The 23,822-nt window shown below is 34.5% G+C and overlaps 1 pseudogene; it reads right to left on the reverse strand.

Moving 5' to 3' along the window:
• Positions 1 to 2,266: 2,266 nt before the first annotated feature.
• Positions 2,267 to 14,470, reverse strand: LOC124433390 (annotated as a pseudogene).
• Positions 14,471 to 23,822: the final 9,352 nt, after the last annotated feature.

Consider the following 23,822-nt stretch of genomic DNA (forward strand, 5'->3'; position numbering starts at 1 on the left):
TTACATGAGAAGCTGTTCACTATAACCTATGATTTTGAGTCTTATGATCCATGAAGCTTTTTATTTTGACAATTTGACTGGAATGGTTAAACCTGAGTATTTCACATACATGAAATGTTGTCCCATGTCACATATTGTCCCCTTTTCTAACTGAACACCTCATGTAGAGTTGTAAAGGTGTGTTAATCTACGGCTCATACCAGATTGTTTGCCATAAACTCCAAAGGGCTATTGATGTATGAAAAGCATTTTCTATAAAGTAAAAAGGTCTTCTATGTATGCAGATAAACCTTGAAATTTGTAAAACAGCAAAGTATTTTCATGATCACTAGGTAATTTTTCTGATGATCATTATAATTTCTAAATTAAATTATTTCAGATTTACATTTAAACAAGCTTTGATCATATGAAAAGATATTTATCATAACCAGTAAGCATGACACATAAACCATTTTCACATTCATGTAATTATATAATTAAAGACATGTTGGTTACATTCTGTTTGTATTTGCAAATATAATGCTACTAGTGATTGCTATATAGCACACCTTGCAGAAGATAATAGTCTAGTGAAATGCCTAATAAACATTTATGGCATTAAGCTAACCTTAACTGCAAATTTTCACTCTGATAATTTTTGCTTAATCTTTGGCAGAAAAATTTTGAGTTTTCTCAAAGGGTGAATACTGGCACTGATGTGGAGATGGGTAAGGGTTACAATAAACTTGCATGGTTTGAAGTCTGAGCTTTTTCTATATCTATGAACTGTAACTTATAGTACCAAATTTCTAACTTAACTCATTACATAGAGGTTTGAATGGGGGTCTCTAGGGGTCTGTGCCTGACAACTTGGTAGAAAATTTAAAGACTATATCTGTTTTGAGGTAGCATTATTGTAAAATAAATTGACGTTCCTAGACATGCTAATGAGCCATATATGATAATGACCTAAATAATTCATAAAACATTCAAGTATTGTTTACTTTACTTTTTTTTGAAAAAAACGTAAGAAAAATGTGTTGTTTTTACGCAAAAACGATGCCCACAAAATACATTTTGTATTGCTCTAAAACGCTGAAAATGGCATTTTCAAGGCTCTGAAATTCAAAATTTCTCAGGGGAGAATGCCTCAGACACCCCAGGTGCGGAGCGCCTTCGACGTTTTATGACTGATGTTTGAAAAGTCCTAGATCCGCCCCTGCAAACAATATTGTATAGAAATTACTTTAAGTAACCATTTTGTGATGTTCTGAAGTGTAACTGCATCAAATACTTGTAAAGTTGTAGCACATTTTGATTTTGTTGACATTTAAGGTAGACATTTAAGGTAAACAAGAGGTAGACTAAAAGGTAGACAAAAATATGCACACAAAAGTTTCGTGATAGATAATTCATTTAATGATACATGTTAGTTACGTTCTTTGAATGTTTAATGAATAATATAAGTGACGTTCAGATGGTGATGAATGTTCAATGATAGATGTGAGTGACCTTCTTTAAATATTGTTTAATGATGCAGTGCATTAGCGTTACTGCTATGAGCTCAGGGTGGGCCGAGCACGGGCAAGCAATCAGCTTGCAAGGGTGCACCCTGAACAACGTTAATTATGAAATTAAAGATATGAAAGATTTATATATTTGGGCAAGTGGAAGCACTGGATATTTCTCATTGATGATTATTTGTGAATTCGTGTCCTTGATGGTTAATTGAAAGCTCTATTTGGTATTTTCCTTTAGATAAATTAAGAACAGTTAATTATTGTATTCTGTTAATGGTAATTAAGAACATGTTTCTGTTTTCAGATATTATTGTTTGGAGAGGGGGGAGCACCCCATCCTTGAATGACCAACTCAACAACAAATCAGATTATCGTGCAACGCAAATTATACATTGGACAAATTTATGGAAACACGAGATTTAATTTTTATTAATTTTTAGACGGAAAAGGCAAACAAAACAAACAAAACCGTCGAAGAATACTAAGTAGTGTAGAAATGCGTGATGGCAAAGACATTTTTGAAAACGTAATTGAGGTGTTTACTATTTAAAAATTTATTTATATTTGCATCGCCATTCAATTTGAATTTTCTTTAAACTGACACTTTTCTGACTGCTTATACCGACACTTTGAACTGATGAAAAATCAAATCATCATTATCAAAGCTCGGATTCCACTAAAAAAGTGAATGAAAGTGAATGTTACAGCCAAGAAAATGGTTTGTTTAATACTCCAATAGGCACCACCTTTGTGTCGCATTTTCAACTTCAAGCAAGCTGTTGATGCCAACCAATTTTGTCTTTTTTGTTGCATCTTTCTTTTACCAGCCATTCCTGAAGTGGTTTGAAATATCCTTTACTTGGCGCCACAGACATAGTTCTTTCCCCTGTCAATTTCTCCAATGAAAATTGCCAATGTTTACGTTTGCCCATCTTCAACATATTACTACAAGAACAATCTTTCTTTTAATTCATGGATGAATTTATAAATTGGTAGGAGCTGAGATGTTCCATTATATTGAAACTACAAATCATATTATAATATGAAAACTTGATATGCAGTCGTATGAATTCAGATTTGTTTTTGAGCTTGAAAAGAAAAGCAAGGAAAAATATATTAACGATCAAAGAACACGTGGAAGAGGTATAAAGGAAAAGAAGAGTAAAACAATTGGTTCTAAGAAAAACGATGTTGTAAATGGAGGGAGGTAGAATGTGGAAGATGGAGAGTGCCACAAAAGTAGGGAGTGTATTGTATTTACTGGGAAAATCCGGATCAAAATGCCAATGAAGCACCCAATTTTTTCTCAAGCTGCAGTAGAATTCTAAATGGAGCATTTGTAAAGAGGTCCATCAAATTTTGCTGCTTCACATGCTGTCTTGTGAAATTGGAACTGAAGGATATAGCTTATAAAATATCTAAACATAAAAGCAGACGACTCTTACGACTCTAAAGAATTTCAAATAAAAGGAATATTATATGTAGGATGTAGTTTGAAATGCATCTTTTGCCCAATACGAAAATCATCCATATGAAATGACAATCGAAAGTGAAGAATAAAATTGAATCATTATTTGATGAATGCAAAGTAAAAGCAAAGTCAATTGTCTTGTTTGTTTGTTTTGTATCAACAAGCAAAGTTTTAAACACTCTTCAAAGTTGAAGGTTTATATCGTGACTGCTTTATACAGTAAATAAAATTAATCTAAGTATAAAAACCTACATGATACAATAAAAGATTCCTTATCCTCAACTTCGTATTTTGTTACAACTACCACAACAGAAATTATATTTCTCTTGCGTTCAGTAAAAAAGAAAACATAGTTAACAAGACAGGATACCTTATGTAAGGTACATTTGAAGGTATATGATACTTGGCTCCAGGATCAAAGTCATTTTTACTTCTTTCAACAGGTGACTTTATTCCTTGGTGGTTTTTCTAAGACGCTACCATTCTGCCTTGTAATTCCTATTATTAATGACACCATTAAACACTTTCCATCGCCACTGATCAATCAGATACACAAACGGTAGAAATGCTATTTTTCGCATCGCCATTTTCATCAACGCGTTAATATCTGCCTCTGTAACATTCAAATTCAATATAGTCCAAATTTTCAAAAAATTCTTGCAAAATTCAAATTTGTGAAAATAGAAATACCAGATAATTACAGAAAAATTTTCCAGTAAAAAGAACATTTACGGCCAAGTGCTCAAATACAAAGACCACACAAATACAATTGTGATTCACGGTTATATACGAGGTATTCAAGTTGAAGATGCTCATCATTATGTATCGAATTTTGACTCAATGCGGTCGAAATTCCTATCTAAAATTTTTTCTCTCACCATTATCACTTTCATAGTTTTTTAACAAAAAGTGTCTTCAAATATGTTGGGGTATCAACTGAAAGAGACATCAGATCTCCTACAGCTTTATGAAAACCAGGGTTCGCTGCAGTTCGATACACGAAGGGTAAATGCCAGTATTCCAGGAAATACTGAATATGCCCAAGTTCATGATGTAACGTTACTAAATGATTGTGATTGATTTGTACACATTGCTTGATTCTAAGTAATAAAAAACAAGACATTACATAAATATAATGAATTTTTTTGATAATTAACATAATTCTAGCTAAAGGCCTGTTCACACGATCCGATATGTCGGATCCTAAAAAAACAAAACGGATTGTATGAACACATATAAACTGAGCCTCTTACTCGGATCCGTCAATCTAAAAACTCGGATGGAAATAGAACTTGCTTTATCTTCAACCGACAAGATCGAATTAAGCCGACTAGTCCAATTACATAAACTTGAAAGACTGAAAAACAAAAACGAAAATACGAAAAATATATTTATTAATGTACTGGATAGAACAAATGGCTGCTGCCACGTCTTTAAATATATAAACGAATATAAATATAAACAAAAGTATCGCCTGTACTCACTGGTATGCTAAGTATTCAGATTGATAAGAGGTTTCTAACAAAAAGCAAATAAGTATGATGGTTTGCACAGATAAAACTAAAGTATGTATCATTAAAAAGAAGCTTGGATTTGTAATGCAAATGCCATATCAGCATTGGAAAAAGGTAAGTTGAATAAGCATAAAATCCTCAGTGGTATCTTATTAGACAAACAAATGATGCAACTGAAATAGCAGTTGCAGTTGTATAAAAAATGACAGCTACAAATCAAAGCCGCTTTTCAATTATATATACTCCTCATATTAATGATGCAAATAATGCCTAATTAGTTTTCAGTGAAAACATCAGTTGTCTCATCAATGTGGAGAATCACAAAGAGCAATCATCTATCGCATTCAAAATTTTATGTTCTATAATGTGATTAAGTCAACAAATTTAATCATTTACATATCTTGTGACACATCTGTAGAACATGCATCCAATCATTCTTGAGTTATTTCTGCATGCCTACCATCCAAATGACTTCTAAAGACAAAATCCATTATAGCGAAGCTCTCATGAAGCTTTTATAATTCTCTATTCTGTACATAATTTATTTCTTAGTAAATTTTGTAATTGTTTTTGAACAAAAGCACGCCCCTTGTGGAAATCAACCCCAGTTGACAAGGCCAGCGTGTCAAATAAAGATTTTCATTTATTCATTCATTCATTCAGAAAAAGCTTTGCTTTGTTCTATCGCTTACGTTTATGTCGGTAATGCAAATTAGGTTTAAAGATTTGCCAAAATATACAATATTATAGTTTCCTCATCACGATCAGCAAAACTTTTCTCTTCTTGATAAGCTGATGTCTTAATGCATTCAGAGTATTGCACTTGTTTGATAAACATAGTAATCACGCAGTGAAAATTCCCAGTGCGTTTTAATTTCTAAAGATCTTTATATTCACATTTATAAATATAACCCACTAGGATTTTGAAAACAAAGAAACTATATCTGATTAAATAGGATATGATAAAAATTTTATATATGTTAATTATGAATATTCTGTTGGAGTATATAAGTATTTGTCGCGTCCGAATTGATTCCTGTTAGATAATTTTAGAGTAATAGCTTACACGAGGCTCTGCAATGCTCTGCATTTTGTTGGACGTTAGTATCTGGTAGAAATGCTTTCTTTGTTTCCTTGTTCAAATGCTTCTATCATTTGCTTGATCAAATATTGTAATGCTTGCTTAATGAAAGACTTGCTTGATCAAAATAAAACTTGCTTAGTGAAAGTGTTGTTTGCTCGGTGAAGGGTTTGTTGTTTGCTTTTGAAAGGTTTTCGCTGTTTGTTTTGTGTCCGTTTTAGTTGATGGTTGATTGAAAACTTATTAGTTTGCTTCATCAGAGTTGTGTTGTCTTCTTGGTAAAGAGTTTTCGTGCTTTGCTTGAAGACATTCTTCGTTTGCTTTGTGAATGTCTTTCGCTAATTGCTCAGTCAACGGTTTTCGTCAGTTGCTTGTTTGAAGACTTGCGTTGTTTGATTTGTGAATGCCTTCGTTGCTTGCTTAGTAAATAGCTCTAGTAGTTTATTTATTGAAAGTGCTTCGCCATTTTCTTGCTATAGAATTTTTGCTTGCATGGTGAGAGGCTTCGTTATTTTAGTGTGGTATTTTGTTTCAAAAATGTTCTTGTAGTTTTCTCGATTCTTGATATATAAATAGGCTTCATTTCCTTGACCAGTGGTTCTTGTTAATGTTTATCCTATTTGGCGTTATAATGTCACAATTGCTGTTCTAACAACGATTTTGCGTTCTTTCAATGCGACTGAGTAGAAAGTAATCAAAGTTGGTGCAAATAGGTGTAGAGTGTAGAGTGACAATGTAGAGTGTACGGTGTATTTTAACGGTAAAAAAATCAGCTGAGTAGGTATTTCATGTTTTCGTTCCAAAGTAAATTTAAAAATAATATTGAATCATCTTTTACCATTGCCAGCAAGAAACAATATATAATGAATGTTTAGGATAGGTACTTACAATAAGCAAACTTAAAAATTTAGACGAAGGATTTTAAAATATTTTGAAATTAAATACTTGCACAAGATAAACACCAGTCAGCAGCGTTTAAACTTGAGCTTTGTTGGATAGTAACCATCGTCTTTTCTTTTACGTGTGTTTTACGTAATAATTTTTCTCTTTCCTTCATGGAACTACAACAAATAGCATTATAAAATAAAAGGGCGCTCATAGGTGCTGTTGAACTGGAAATTTGTTGCTGACTTGGTGACACCTAAAATTTTGTCACAATTTGTGGTGAATATTTATAAACGTCAATAACTTCATTCTTAAACTTTAAAGAAGGCATTCATTTTGGTAGTAAATTTGTGGTTGATGGGTTGGTGATAGTGTTTTTTTACTTGCTCGTTATCAGTAAGACTAGTACCACGAGGCACTGGTCGAAGTGATGAATCGCAGTTTCGGGTTGACTGAAAAACAATTTGTATTAACCGACATGCTGAAATAAATCAAACGATCTGTGACTTCAAATCGAACGTGAAAGTTATAAAAGTTCGATTCTTAAGAAGAGACCTACTAAGGTTCAAAACGACTTTGGGACAAACTATTTAAGTCTCTGAAATATCGGCATTAGAGTCGTTTGCAGATTTCTTAATTATGAGTTTTATTCCTAATACATTATAATTCTTTAATTACAACTGATCCTTAAATTCTTCAAAAGGAAGTCTTCCGATTTCAATGATTTGTTATTTTCAAAAATAATATAATTAAAAAATTTTAAGGAGCTTTTCTGGTAATACCTTCAAGTCAGAAAAATCTGATTTAAGTGCAGTCTCTCTATTGCTTTACATTCACAACCTCTGATATCAAAGAACTTATCGTTAAAAATAAACGACGAAGCATAGTACCGTTGAACTGCCCTTGTTCTTAATTCAATCCATATTTTACATTTCGAGTGTTAGCTGGGATACCTTTAGCAATCAAAATATCACATCTTAATGTGTTCATTACTTCTTAAGTTTTGCCAATGTTTGGAATTATAGTTCTTTTCCACTCATCTTTTCCAATATTATATTGATACATCATGACTTTTTTTTCTTTGTTCACTGTTGAAGTATTTTGTTAAGAAAGCTTTTGTTTCTTTTCTTAAATCCGTCATTTCTTTAGTTATTTACTGATACTGCCACGTTGAAACTAAATTTTTGATTTATTTAAGCTATAATTTTTTCCATTTCTCTAGTTACTTCATCCATTATTTTATTTTACTTGATCGTAATCAGTAAGACTAGTACTACAGGTCATTTGTCGAAGTTGTGAATCGCAGTTTTGGGTTGACTGCAGAAACCAGTTAGGATTAACCAACATGCTGAAACAATTCAACAGATCTGTAGATTCAAATCGAATGTAAAAGTTATAAAAGTTCGATTCTTAATTAAGAGGAGAGGCCTACTAAGGTTCAAACAGACTCTGAGATAAACTGTTTCAGTCTCTGAATGATCGGCATATGAGTCGTTTGTAGATTTCTTTTCCTCGTGCCGAGGAAATGAAAGTTCTATCTACAGAGCTTCAGTGTAACGAAATGCTGCATCGAGCACTACGTGTGATCGTTTTGCGTGATTTGAATTTTACGATTTAAGCATATACAAATATTCACAAATACTTTGCTCTAGGAAAAAGAACTTTGACCCACTCTCTTTTACTAATACTGCTGTTATAATATGGTTATCCACTAAGTCTGTTGTTCTTGGTTTTCTGTGTTTTCTTATGTAAAGGAGAAGAAAGCATTAATGCTTAAATAACCCAACTCTTGCTGGTTCTTTTCTTCCTACGAAAAGCACAACGATGGCTTTTTTTTGTCAGTTCTTGAATAGTGACATCCGTAACTTGTTCACAGTCTTCAAGGTGTATATCGCGTAACTTTGGCAAATTTTAACAAAGCAGAATTAAATATGGATGGTCCACTTTAGAAAAAACACGTAAATAGTTTCTAGACATTTCCAATTTTTGATTGAAGTCAAACAATATAATTCAGTGAAGGTCTGCAGGTCCCTTCTCTGCTGGTGTTATTGTTAGATGTTTTACCTTTACTGAAAAAGAAGTCATCTACAGCCATCCCGTTCTTCAAGAATTTCGCATAAACCTTTCAGCTTTGAGTTGTGCTCCTAGTAAATTATAATCCTTTAATTTTAAGTGATATTTAAATTCTTCAAATGGAAGTCTTCCGATTTCAATGATTTATTTTTTCAAAAAAAATATAATTACAAATTATAAGGAAGCTTTCCTGGAAATACCTTCCAAGACGGAGAAATCTGATGTAAATGGAATGTTAAATGTGTATTGTCATTGTGAATTGGTGTGATTGTACTATACCAACAATGGACGATCTACATTTACCAACATGTAACGATACTCTCGGTTTCAAACCATTTACTTTTATTACGATCATTTGGATGACAGAGCAAACAACTTGCTATAGACTACATACGTTTTGCACGCAACGTCAGACGCATACGCCAACAACTCTGGTGTAACCAACGTTGAAAAGACACTCAATACAACGACGTAAGAACCGGATAACAAATAAGGCTAACCTGACGTTTACTCCTCATTTGACTGTAAAGATGACTACCGCTAAGGTTGTCAAAACGTCAGTCAACAACAACAAAAACAGTCCTTCTTAGGACTATACCAACCTGGACGATCTACATTCACAAATATGTTAGGATATTCCCTGGCTCAAACCATTTACATTATGAAGTGTCTGTTGTTTTTTCATTTCATCATACACAGACACAAGTTCTATATTTATCATCATCCATTAAAACGAAATCGTAAAACAGTTGTAGATTTTCTACATAAACGGTCTGTTTTGCTTTCCTAGAGCCTTCTCTCGAGCGTTAGTAAAGGTAGCTATTTTATTATTTTTTGTTGCTGTGCACCGACATAAAATGACCTCCACCTAAACTTAACTGCTTTGTTACAACAGATATTCACCACATCTTAGCAATAGCAGCATCAACAGCTAAACCTGTTATTGTTTATGGTTAAAAAAGATGTTGGGCAGAAAGAAAATGGTGTTCATTAATCTCTTCATTAGAAGTGATTTAATGTCGAAATATGTATCTTTGTATACTTCTTCTATTGTCTTTGTCGAGATGGATCTGATGTTAGAGCTTATATCATCGTGTAGTGTATTCTTGTGAATTCGTCAGGCATGACTTGTGTTCCTAGTAAATTATAATTCCTTAATTTTAACTGATATTTAAATTAAACAAAGGAAGTTTCCAATTTCAATGATTTTTTTTTCAAAAATAATATAATTACATATCATAAGGAAGCATACCAGGAAATACCTTCAAAGTCAGAGAAATCTGATTTAAGTGCAATGTCTCTTTTGCATAATATCCACAACCTCTGACATCAAGGAACTCATCGTTAAAAATAAACGACGAAGCATAGTACCGTTGAACTGCCCTTGTTTCTTACCTCAATCCATGTTTTTTTCATTTCGAGCATTAGTTGGGATACCTTTAGAAATCAAATAATCACATCTTAGTGGGTTATTACTGCTTCAGTTTTTGCCAATGTTTGGAATTATAGTTCTTTTCCACTCATATTTTCAAATATGATATTGATACAACATGACTTTTGTTTCTTTGTTCGCTGTTGAAGTATTTTGCTAAAAAGGGTTTTTCTTTTCATAATTTTGTCATCTTTTTACTTATTTCCTGATACTGCCACGTTCAAACTAAATTTTTGATTTATTTCAGCCATAACTCTTTCCATTTTTCTAATTACTTCAACCATTTTTTTCTATTACTTGCTTAGTAATCATTAAGACTAGTACTACAGGGCACTGGTCGAAGTGGTGAATTGCAGTTTTGGGTTATCTGCAGATACCAGTTAGGATTAACCGACATGCTGAAACAAATCAACAGATCGGTAGCTTCAAATCGAATGTTAAAGTTATAAAAGTTCGATTCTTAATTAAGAGGAGAGTCCTACTAAGGTTTAAACAGACTCTGGGATAAACTGTTTCAGTCTCTGAATGATCGGCATAAGAGTGGTTCGTAGATTTCTTTTCCTCGTGCCGAGGAAATGAAAGTTCTATCTTACCGAGCTTAAGTGTAACGAAATTTTGCACAGAGCACTACGTGTGATCGTTTTTGCGTAATTTGAATTTTAGTAGTTAAGCAAATTTGAGGATATACAAATATTCACATATACTCTGCTCTAGAAAAAAAACTTTGACACATTCTCTTTTACTAATACAGCTGTTATAATCTGGTTATTCAAAAAGTCTGTTGTTCTTGGTTTTTGGTGCTTTCTTATCTAAAGCAGAAAAAAGTATTAATTCGAAAATAACCCAACTTTTATTGGTTCTTTTCTTCCTGCAAAAAGCACAACGATGGTTTTTAAAGAGCAAGTTTGAAATACTAAACTGTTCCAATTCCTTTAAATGCACCAAATATTTGACCAAAGACAATTGGAAATGTTTTGAACTTCCACAAGCCGATGTTATGCACTTTTCTAAAGTTTATTCTTAAAAGCGGAAGCAGAGAAAACAAAATTAGACATCATGGTTGCAACTATGCGAAATTGATTAACAATACCGTTTAAGATAAATGCAAGGACAGAAAAATATCCAAGAAAAACACAGAGATTAGCTATGCCACCCTGTGGACCAAGATTTCTAACTTTGCGCACAAACGATTGGAGAAGAAAGATTGGAAATGGTCTCAACATAAGCAATATAACATTTTGTACACCATGATGTTCGACCTCCGAATCCTTGTTTGTTGACGAAGATGAAATGGTATGTTCTATATGGATTGAGACCAGTGGATATGGTGTTTTTGTTGCCATTAATTCTAAATGGCAATGTAAATAGTTTGGTCAGCTCCGTTGAAAAAGTTCGCATAGCTTTCCACAGTTTTTTGTCAGTTCTTGAATAGTGACATCCGTAACTTGTTCACAGTCTTCAAGGTGTAGATCGCGTAACTGTGGCGAATTTTAACACAGCAGAATTAAATATGGATGGTCCACTTTAGAAAAACACGTAAATTGTTTCTAGACATTTTCAATTTTTAATGAAGTCAAACAATATAATTTAGTGAAGGTCTGCAGGTCTCTTCTCTGCTGGTTAGGCTGTAGTTATTGTTAGATGTTTTACCTTTACTGAAAAGAAGTCATCTATAGCCATCCCGTTATTCAAGAATTTCACATACACCTTTCAACTTTCAGTTGTGTTCCTAGTAAATTATAATTCTTCAATTTTAACTAATACTTAAATTCTTCAAAAGGAAGTTTTCCGATTTCAATGATTTATTTTTTCAAAAATAATATAATTACATATCATAAGGAAGCATACCAGGAAATACCTTCAAAGTCAGAGAAATCTGATTTATGTGCAATGTCTTTTTTGCATTATATCCACAACCTCTGACATCAAGGAACTCATCGTTAAAATAAACGACGAAGCATAGTACCGTTGAACTGCCCTTGTTTCTTACCTCAATCCATGTTTTTTTCATTTCGAGCATTAGTTGGGATACCTTTAGAAATCAAAATATCACATCTTAGTGTGTTATTACTGCTTCAGTTTTTGCCAATGTTTGGAATTATAGTTCTTTTCCACTCATCTTTTCAAATATGATATTGAAGCATCATGACTTTTGTTTCTTTGTTCACTGTTGAAGTATTTTTTTAGAAAGCTTTTGTTTCTTTTCTTAATTCCGTCATCTCTTTACTTATTTCCTGATACTGCCCCGTTCAAACTAAATTTTGATTTATTTCAGCCATAATTTTTTCCATTTTTCTAGTTAATTCATCCATTATTTTCTTTTACTCGATCTTAATCAATAAGACAATTACTACAGGGCGCTGGTCGAAGTGGTGAATCGCAGTTTTGGGTTGACTGCAGAAACCAGTTAGGATTAACCGACATGCTGAAACAAAACAACAGATCTGTAGCTGCAAATCGAATGTGAAAGTTATAAAAGTTCGATTCTTAATTAAGAGGAGAGTCCTACTAAGTTTTAAACAGACTCTGGGATAAACTGTTTCAGTAGCTGAATGATCGGCATAAAAGTCGTTTGTAGATTTCTTTTCCTCGTGCCGAGCAAATGAAAGTTCTATCTACCGAGCTTCAGTGTAACGAAATATTGCATGGAGCACTACTTGTGATCGTTTTGGCGTGATTTGAATTTTACGAGTGAAGCAAATTTAAGCATATTCAAATATTCACATATACTCTGCTCTAGAAAAAAAACTTTGACCCACTCTCTTTTACTAATACAGTTGTTATAATCTGGTTATGCAAAAAGTCTGTATTTCTTGGTTTTCTGTGCTTTCTTATCTAAAGCAGAAGAAAGTATTAATTCGAAAATAACCCTACTCTTGCTGTTTCTTTTCTTCCTGCAAAAAGCACAACGATGGCTTTTTAAAGAACAAGTTTGAAATACTAAACTGTTTCAATTCCTTCAAATGCACCAAATGTTTGACCAAAGAAAATTGGAAAAGTTTTGAACTTCCACAAGCCGATGTTATGCACATTTCCAAAGTTTATTCGTAAAAGCGGAAGACAGAGAAAACAAAATTAGACATCATGGTTGCAACTATGCGAAATTGATTAACAATACCTTTTAAGATAAATGCAAGGACAGAAAAATATCCAAGAAAAACACAGAGATTAGCTATGCCACCCTGTGGACCAAGATTTCTAACTTTGCGCACAAACGATTGGAGAAGAAAGATTGGAAATGGTCTCAACATGAGCAATATAACATTTGGTACACCATCATCTTCGACTTCCGGATCCTTGTTTTTTGACGAAGATGAAATGGTATGTTCTATATTGATTGAGACCGGTTGATATGGTGTTTTTGTTGCCATTAATTCTAAATGGCAATGTAAATAGTTTGGTCAGCTCCGTAGTAAAGTTTGCTTAGCTTTCCACAGTTTTTGTCAGTTCTTGAATAGTGACATCCGTAACTTGTTCACAGTCTTCAAGGTGTAGATCGTAACTGTGGCTAATTCTAACACAGCAGAATTAAATATGGATGGTCAACTTTAGAAAAACACGTAAAGTGTTTCTAGAGATTGTCAATTTTTAATGGAAGTCAAACAATATAGTTCAGTGAAGGTCTGCAGGTCCCTTCTCTGCTGGTGTTATTGTTAAATGTTTTACCTTTACTGAAAAAGAAGTCATCTATAGCCATCCCGTTATTCAAGAATTTCACATAAACCTTTCAACTTTGAGTTGTGCTCCTAGTAAATTATAATTCTTTAATTTTAACTGATATTTAATTCTTCAAAGGAAGTCTTCCGACTTCAATGCTTTGTTATTTTCAAAAATAAATCAATAAATCAATATGTTGTGACAGAAACAAACTGGTGTTCATTAATCTCTTCATTAGAAGTGTTTTAATGTTGAAATATGTTCTTTGTATACTTATTTTTATTGAATAAGAATATCTATTGGGTTTTTGATTAGACGTCCATACCGAGTTCTTATATTACTGTTAGTACTTTCATTACAATTTTTATAAGATCTATTGTTCTCACTATAAGACTTATCTGTATTTTGACTTCTTGATTCTTCATTAATCATTAATAAATGATTTCTATTCCTTCTATAGTTGGTACCATCAGACGTAACCAAACAAGATCTTGGTTCAAGTAACGATTTTTCCACGATTCCTTTCTTTTGGAAGCCTTTTTCTGTTTTTATAGGTACTTGATCTCCTTCTTTTAATGGTGGAAGTGTTTTTGCATTGCGATCATAAATCTCTTTTTGTTCCTTGTGATACATTTTCAATTTTTCTTGAACAGGGTTTAATGGTTGAAATTCAAGTAACTTCTCTGATATTGGTAGTAATGTCCTAGTTCTTCGTCCCATTAGTCGCTGAGCTGGACTGCCAACAATTTCATCTCTAGGTGTATTTCTATAATTAAGGAGTCCTAAATAAGGATCGGTGTTATCATATTTTGCTTTCTTTATGATTGCTTTTGCTGTCTGCACAGCACGTTCTGACATGCCGTTACTTCTTGGATATCCTGGTGAACTTGTTTTATATGTTTAAATCCATACTGTAACGAGAATGCACGAAATTCTTTACTCCTGAATTGTGGACCATTATCTGTTATAAGATCTTCGAAAACTCCGTATCTCGCATTAAAGATTTCATCTTTGTGATAACTGTCTTTGATGTTGTATTTAGCAAGTAATCAACTTCAAAGAATCCACTGTAGTAATCTACCATAAGAAGATAGCTTCTACTATTCAATTCAGAGGTCTGCACCAACTTTACTCCACGGTCGATGTGGTACAGTATGAGATTGTAGAGACTCCTTTTGTTGATGACTCTTATGGGCATTGCAGATTTCACACTTTCTAACTTCTGCTTCTATTTCTAAGCTCATCTTTGGCCAATATAAACACTCTCGAGCCCTACGTTTGCATGATTCAGATCCAAAATGTCCTTGATGCATAGCTTTCAACATATTAGTTTTTAATGACTCAGGAATTATTACTCGATCTCCTTTAAACAGTAGGTCATCTTGTACTGAAAGAGTCTCTTTAAAGTCCCAGTAATTAAAAACATCCAAATTGACTTTACTGCGTAGATCTGGCCATCCATTTTCTATTAAACATTCACCCACCGAGCAGACGAAAGCGATATATGTTTAAACGTTTAATGAACAAAATACAAAAGTAAAATATATGTGCTTCTACAACTATAAATCAACAATATATCACCTCAAAAATAATTAACATAATTAAATTACATCGTCACCCAATCAACGACCTGTTAGTAAACTTTACGCGGGAAAGTTATTACTCGTTAACACTCCCACTTGATAACTCTTAACCGAAATAAAATAATGAAAAGTTATAAATGGTTAAAGTATACTGTTCATGTTGTGGTGACTCCTATCAAAGATCTCAATTTCTCAAAGTTAAATTTTGGTAATCCTTTCGTTAGAATATCGGCTTTCATTTCATCAGTTGAGCAGTGAACAATATTGACTTCTTTCGACTGAACTCGTTCCCGGACAAAATTATGACAAATGTCAATATGCTTAGTACGGTTGTGGTACTTAGCATTCTTTGCAAGTTCAATCGCTCCTTGATTATCCTCAAAGATTGTAATTGGTCCTTCCATTCCAAATCCAATGTCCATAAGTAATCTTTGAATCCAAATTGCTTCCTGCGTGGTGTAACTTAATGCTGCATATTCTGCTTCAATTGTGCTCTTTGCAACGTTTTCGGCTTGACCAGCTGACTGTGCTATTACCAATTTGAAAAATGTAACCTGATGTTGATTTGCGTGTATTAATGTCTCCAGCTCAATCTGCATCAGAAAATCCTAAAAGGTCAGGGTTTCCTTCGGCCGAAAACTTTAATCCGTGATATGTTGTTCCCTTTAGGTATCGTAATATACGTTTCACACCACTCCAGTGCTCTTTACTTGGCTTTGCCATGAACTTGGGATAAGACTCCCATTGCAACTGATATATTTGGTCGCGAAATTACTGAAAGATATGTGAGACATCCAATTGCCTGTTGATAAGTTTGCGTGTCAAACTTCTCTTCATCATCCGAGCATTCGAAAAACTTCTTTGAAGGTTCGAGGGGTGTACTTATAGGTTTACAATCCTGCATCCCGAATTTATACAAAATCTTCTCGATGTAGTTGTGCTGGCTAATCGTGATAACCTTAGCTTCTCGGTTGCGTCGGATCAACATCCCCAGTAGAAAATGAACATTGCCTTTATCTTCCATCTTGAATCTTTCGCTGATTGCTTCCTTTTCTTGCTTTAACATGGTAATGTCGTTCGAGATACGAACGATGTCATCTACGTAGACACCAATTATCACAAACTTAATGAGTTCGTTCTGCTTCTTTGATTTGATATAGATACATCCATCTGCGTTGGATCTTCGGTATCCTCGTGACTTTAAAAATTTATCCAGAGTTTCGTTCCAGCAGCGGGCCGACTGCTTCAAGCCGTAAATGCTTCTATTTAATTTTCACAAATGGTTAGGTCTTTCTGGATCGAGGAATCTTTCGGGTTGTGCCATATAAATATCATGATCGATCTCTCCGTTGAGAAATGCGGTTTTGACGTCCATTTGGTGGACTTCAAGATCAAACGCGTTTGCTAACGCCAATAATGTTCGTAATGATGTATGCCGGGCTACGGGTGAAAATACTTCATCGTAATCTGTTCCTTTATTTTGCAAATAGCCTTGCGCTACTACTCTCGCTTTGAAGCGGTCAATTGCTCCGTTTTCATTACGTTTTACTTTGAAAATCCATCAAGAGCTGACCACATTTTCGCTTCCAGTTGGGGCTACCAATTTCCATGTTTGGTTGTCTTGAAGAGAAGAATATTCAGAAATCATTGCTTCTTTACAATGTTGGGAATGCTTCCCATGTAATGCTTCTCGAATGCTCTCTGGCTCATCGACTTCTGACGTCATAGATCCAAACATCGCATATGCGTCATCTGTATACCGAACAGGAACCTTACGCTGTCTGACAGGTCCCAAATTGCGTACACTTTCCATGAATAACTCTTCATATGTTCTTGGCGCTGATGGAATTTCTGGTTCTCCCACTGGTTCGTCTGGCTGCTCGATACGTTCAACTGGATTATTTGCATCGGTGATTGTGTCCTCTTTGGGTCAAATAAGAACCACGTGTAGATCATTCTCCGTGTCGTTAGTCATTCTTTCATTCTCGTCCCCTGATCGCTCAAAACGAAAGAATCTCTTCTCTGAAAACTTTACATCGCGACTAACTACAAATTTCTTTTGTTTTGGATCATACACCTTGTAACCCTTCGTGTTTGAAGGATAGCCTACGAAAATAGCCTCATAGGACTTTGGGTCAAACTTTCTTCTCTTGCTGTCAGCAATGAAAACGTAGCAAATGCATCCGAACACTCTAAGGTTGGAAACGTCAGGTTTTCTCCAAACAAACACTCGAAAGTTGTTTTATCTTTTAACTTCATTGTGGGACTTCGATTGTGGATGTACACTGCAGTACTACATGCTTCAGCCCAAAAGTGCAATGGTAGATTTGCGTGGTATATCATTGATCGAGCTGATTCTATGTGTGTACGATTTAGGCGCTCGGCTACACCATTCTGCTCAGGTTTATAAGGACATGTAAATTGCTGTATTATACCTTTGTCAGCGCAAAACTGGGTGAACTCCTTCGACTTATATTTACCCCCGTTACCACTTCTCAAAATTTTAACTTACGACCCTTTTGATTTTCAACATGGGACACAAATTCTTTGAATTTTGTCAATGCTTCATCTTTGCTTTTGATGAAGTATGCCACAGTATACCGAGAGTAGTCATCTGTGAATGTGATCATGTAACGACTTCCTCCCATCGATGTCACTTGCATTGGTCCACATAGGTCACTGTGTACAATTTCATAGACATCTTCTGCTCTGTGCTTACTTGTTTTAGGAAATGATAACTTGTGTATTTTTCCCAATGAGCAACCTTTACATTCTTTCTGAGCTTCTTTAGTTACATCACATTCATCCCATTGACCATATGATCCTTCACTAGTTTACTGATATAATGACTGTTCAAATGACCAAACCTTTCATGCCATATATCTGATGATTCGCTTGTAGAGTTGGCATATTCAATATTTTCAACAGTATACAACATTCCCTTAGCCAGTTTTCCAATCTCAAATTCTTTGCCATCTTTAGAGACAATACACTTTTCTTTGTCAAAGACACTTGAGCCCATCAAAGTCATCGCTGGTACAGACAATAAATTCTTAGCCAACTTTGGCACATACAGAACTTTATGTAATTCCAAATAATATGAATTATCACCTTTGGAAACAACTTCACCATCCCTTGACCCGATGCTTTTATGCATGTATCATCACCAAGGTAAATACTTGTGGGGTTTCAAACTTTGTATAGTTAATAAAGGAGTCCTTACAGTTAGTCATGTGTTTTGTGGCAGCTGAATCAACATACCATTCAGTGGAGCTTCCCGTATTAGAAATTAATGCAACTCCTCCTCCTTCAGCCATTTTCGAATGTTCCTCTCTGTTGTTACTTGTACCTTTATTTAGTGGACAATTCTTGGCAATATGCCCGGGTTTGTTGCACTTGAAACAGATTATATTTTTCCCTTTTTTATCATTGTGAAATCTTCCTCTTCCATTATGTGATCCTCTCTTAACAAATAGTGCATTGTTGCTCGTGTTTCGCTGCTTCTTATCTTTTCTTTTCAAATATTCTTCAACAAGCAGAGCCTTGATACTATCCCATTCCAATTCATCAGCTTTCCTCGCATTCAAGCTTGTTAGAAAGTTGTCATATGACTCTGGCAAACTTCCCAAGACAACGGTAGCTAATTTCTTACTGGAAATATCTTCTTGCATCTCTCGCAGCTGCTCAGCTAGTGCTGTCATACTGGTTAAATGTTTCATCAAATCGCCGTCTCCTTCCATTGATGCGGCATAAAACTTCCGGTTGAGTCGAACGACTTGTGTTATGGACAAAAACTCAAATTGCTTGCAAAGGTTGTCCCAGGCTATCAAATGATCCGTCGTACTTGATATGTGAATTTGTAGATGCTTCTCGACGTTCAGAGCTATTAAAGAGTAAGCTTTATCAGACCGTAATTGGAATGCGTTTTTAACGACATTTGTCGCGTCTTCGTTTGGAAGTATTTCTTTTCCCTCTTGCGTAAATCCCCATAAACCACGTTCCATAAGCACCAGTTTTACATTGTATTTCCATGATTGATAGTTACTGCCATTCAATTTATCAATCCTCGTTATCTCGGTCGCCATTTCGATCTCGATGTATTTGGTTTAAATATTCGCCAACAGGACAAACACACACGTTTTATTCAATCATACACGTCCTGGGCCCATAACCTATTAAACATTCACCCACTGAGCAGACGAAAGCGATATATGTTTAAACGTTTAATGAACAAAATACAAAAGTAAAATATATGTGCTTCTAAAACTATAAATCAACAATATCAATGTGTTTATATCACCTCAAAAATAATTAACATAATTAAATTACATCGTCACCCAATCAACGACCTGTTAGTAAACTTTACGCGGGAAAGTTATCACTCGTTAACATTTTGTACGTACTGTCGTAGCACTTTCATTACTTTATCTTTCTTTGTCTCTTCCTTCAATTGGTTCATTTTCTCTTCACTTACTGGCAAGACAACATTTATCTCAAAATCTTCTAAGTGATCATCTGATTCTTCTTGGATATACGCTCGACTTAATTGGTCCGCGAGATAAAGTTCTGCTCCTTTCTTAAACGAGACTTTCGAACTGTACTTTTGAAGTTTCAGCAACATTTTCTGAAGTCTCAAAATCTGCTCTAAGGGCTTATGATCTGTTTCAACATTGACATCTCTGCCATACATGTAATCATGAAATTTTTCACATCCAAATACAATGCAAAATAAGGATAATTTCTGCTGTGCTCGCGCTCGTGTTGTTGCAAAGGCCATAGGGGACAAGAATCCAAAACTCAAACAATTTAAGCAGGGTAAAGCTATTCAGAAGCGAGAAGCTTTGAAATTATACAAAAAGGTCAATATTTCCTACGGACCTTGTGGACTCCGTGAAGTGTCTAAGTTGCAAGGGGTTCTATTAGATTATCAAATTCAGGTTATTGATTTTAATGCTCGAAATACAGTAATTTTGGAGGGTCCCCGCCAAAATAAAAAGCTTATTTTATACAAACAAGGTGGTCATTACAATTTTATTAACCCTGCGAAACTTCCGGCTTTCCACGATGAACGTTTCTACTGTGACAAATGCTTTCAGTTCCTCAAAAATGGTTTAAATCACCATTGTTATAATGTCTGTAAAACGTGCAGACAAAAAAACTGCGTTGAGATTACAGATGAAAAACATATGTGTTCGGATTGTTTCAAGATTTGTCGCTCTACTGTGTTTTAATCGTCATAAAAATTGCGTCAGTCAAAGGGCGTTGACTTGCCATCAATGTGTGACAAGTCGTTTCGATGTCAAATGTGTTCATCTATAGTTGACAAAGGCAGACAAAACGAAAGATCGCTGTGGGGCTGTAAATCATATATGCAATATGTTTGTATTTGATGATCATTTATGTTTCAAGCAATAGGAATACCCAAAACCCAAGAATGATAGTCTAATATTTTACGATTTTGAGACAGATTTTTCAACCGGAGAGCATGTGGTTAATTTTGCTTGCAAAATATTTTGACAATTACAGAATTTGTTTTCAAGTGTTACAACATTGAATGAGTTTTGTTCCTTCTTAGTTTCAAGAGAACATAAAGGTTTTAAAGCAATTGCCCATAATGCTAAGGCATTTGACGGTGTTTTCATTCAGAGATGGTTAATTGATAATTAATATACATGTTATTAATTCGGGACAGAAAATTATACGGCTGAATGTGAAAGATTATCAAATGCGTTTAATTGACTTGCTGAACTTTTTGCAAATGCCTTTAGCTAAATTTCCTAAAACAATTGGACTCGATGAAACAAAATTTTCCAAAGGTGACTTTCCGTTTTTGTTTAATACAATAGTAAATCAAAATTATGTTGGCCGATACCTGATATTGTATTACAGTCCTGATTCAAAGTTCGAAAAGATCGCACTAAATTGATTGCGTGGCATGAAGGACGAAAGAAAAATAACTTTGTCTTTGATTTCCAGGAAATGAGTAAATACTGCTCTCAAGACGTTACCATACTGCGTTTATGTTGTTTTGCAATTTAGGGATTTATTTCTCGCAGAGACTAAAGTTGATCCATTTTGTTATTGTACCATTGCAGCAGCCGTAATGGCAATTTATTGCTCAAAATATCTTCAACCAAACACAATCGGAATCGCAACGAAAAATATGTATCGAAATTCAAATAAACCCTTCTCTCAAAGCGCAATCGTTTGGCTTGAATTTGTATCTGCGCAAACTAGCTGCAAAATACAACACGTTCTCAATGGCGGAGAAAAAAAAGTTGAAGATCCGGAATTAGGTAAAGTGTACTATGTCGACGGCTTTTGTGAAGAAACAAACACTATATTTTCTTTTTATGGTTGTCTTTATCTTGCATGCCCATCATGTTACGATTTAAGAAATGATCATCACTTTTTTAATGAGAAACAGATGGCTGACGTATTTCATGAAAGAATTAGACGACAAAATAGACTTTTACAATTGGGCCACGAGGTTAAGACGATTTGGGAACATGACTATTGCAAACTTAAGGAAACGGACGAAATGAAACATTTTTTGGATACAAATGACATTAAAACAAATCTTGAACCACGCGATGCGGTTTTTGGTGGCAGAGTCAATGGGTTTAAGCTTTTTAGGGATGCTCAACAAGATGAAACAATTGAATATGTTGATTTTACATCGTTGTATCCTCACGTTAACAAAACAAAAGTTTATCCTATAGGTCATCCAACAATTATTCGGAGAATTTTGAAACAATTTCGAATTATTTCGGACTAGTAAAATGCAAAGTTTTAGCACCCAGAAATTTGTATCTTCCAATTTTACCTGCACGAATAAAGGATAAACTTTTTCCTTTATGTAAACAGTGTGTTGTACAAAACACTTCAGTGTGTACTCATTCGGAAAATGAGCGTGCTTTTGGGGTACTTTTACCACAGTTGAAGTGTTGAAAACTATCTAAAAGGGTATAAGGTTATTGAAATTTTGAAATTTGGCACTTTCAAAACACAAGCTCCGATTTGTTTTCGGATTGTGTGAATTATTTTCTCCGTTTAAAGCAAGAGAGTTCAGGATTTCCAAGTCGTATGCAAACTCCTGAGGACAGACAGAAATACGTGGCCGACTATTATGAAAACGAGGGAATACTGTTAAGGCATAATAAAATAGACTACAATCCAGGCTCTTAGCATTGGCTAAGTATATCTTAAGAGCTTGTGGGGTAAATTTTGTCAAAAAGACAATCGACTAAATACAGAATTCATTAATGATCCTCTACATTTCTACAGACGATTGAACGGGCCGACATTGAAATGCACGATATTGCATCTTGAATGATGATTTAGTCGAAATTGTCTTTGAGAGAAAGCAAGAGTATGAAGTAGAAAACAAACTAACAAATATCTTCATAGGAATTTTTACAACTGCATGGGTTAGATTAGAACTTTACAATGTGATTGATCTGTTACAAGAGAGCCTTTATATTGCGATACAGAGAGTTGTATTTATGTAAATAAACGGGGGGTCTAAGGCCACTCTTAGGGGATTACCTTAAATTTGATTCTATGTAAGAAATGGTATGTAACTATGTACGTTCAGATGACGAAAATAAGAAAAATAAAATAGATGTTGTAAATAGCAGTAAAATAACAAAAGAAAAACGGACCCGACGGCTTGTCAACAAGAAAGAAATAAAGCAATATCAGATCGTCTATGACAAAAGAATAATTGTCAACTCTGGCGAAGACACAATGCCTTACGGATATTATTGGTCACCAGCATCTAACTCTGCTAGTCCGTCTGTAAAGCCCATTATACGTCTTCCCGATTCAATGCTTCATACAATGGTACAGCCTACGGCACTAGGGTGTGGAGTAAATCATAGCTGTGTTAATGACAAAGCTAACGATGAGACATGTTGTGATGAAGAAATGGAAGACGTTTTGGTGTATAAGGATAATGTTAAGGATGGCGATGACGGTGACATAATTTTTGTGAATGAAGAAAACGCAAATGATATTAGTTTATTGGAAACTGCGACTATTTTACGCAATTATATCTTGAAAGTCATGGATCATTACTTCTTTTGCAATTGCACGATAAACGAAGTATGTTGGATGTTGCATTGCTTTTGGTACCGAGACACGATCCGAGGCTTCTAACATTATTTGTGCCAATAGAATGATGTGAAGGCCTTCACTGCTCATAATTCTTGTTGGAATAATATTTGTATATGCCAAATGCCTTATCAAGTCTGTTATACAATGTTGACTATTGCTTTCTTGAGTTGAAGAAACCCAACTTTTCACAACGTCTTGCCATGTGAACGACATGATTAACTAATCAATTGATAAAAGAAAATGTTTGCGATTGCTTATGTGCTCAGTGTTTTAGAGTCGAACATCCAACCAGCTTCTTGTTGATTAAGTATTTAACTTGTTTATAGAGTATATTTAATTGATATATGCATGATGGTATATAGTCTGTTGTAAAACAATTCTGTTTTCATTTGCAAGACAATGGACGTGCGTTTTAAAACACCAGCTAACTTTTACATTTGCGGGCAAAGCCAATCTGGTAAAAGTCATCTCGTTAGGTCAATGCTTTATAATTTGAATGAGCTGTTTTA

Source organism: Xenia sp. Carnegie-2017, unplaced genomic scaffold, assembly GCF_021976095.1.
Source record: "Xenia sp. Carnegie-2017 unplaced genomic scaffold, XeniaSp_v1 HiC_scaffold_1, whole genome shotgun sequence".
In the NCBI taxonomy this organism is placed as follows: domain Eukaryota; kingdom Metazoa; phylum Cnidaria; class Anthozoa; order Malacalcyonacea; family Xeniidae; genus Xenia; species Xenia sp. Carnegie-2017.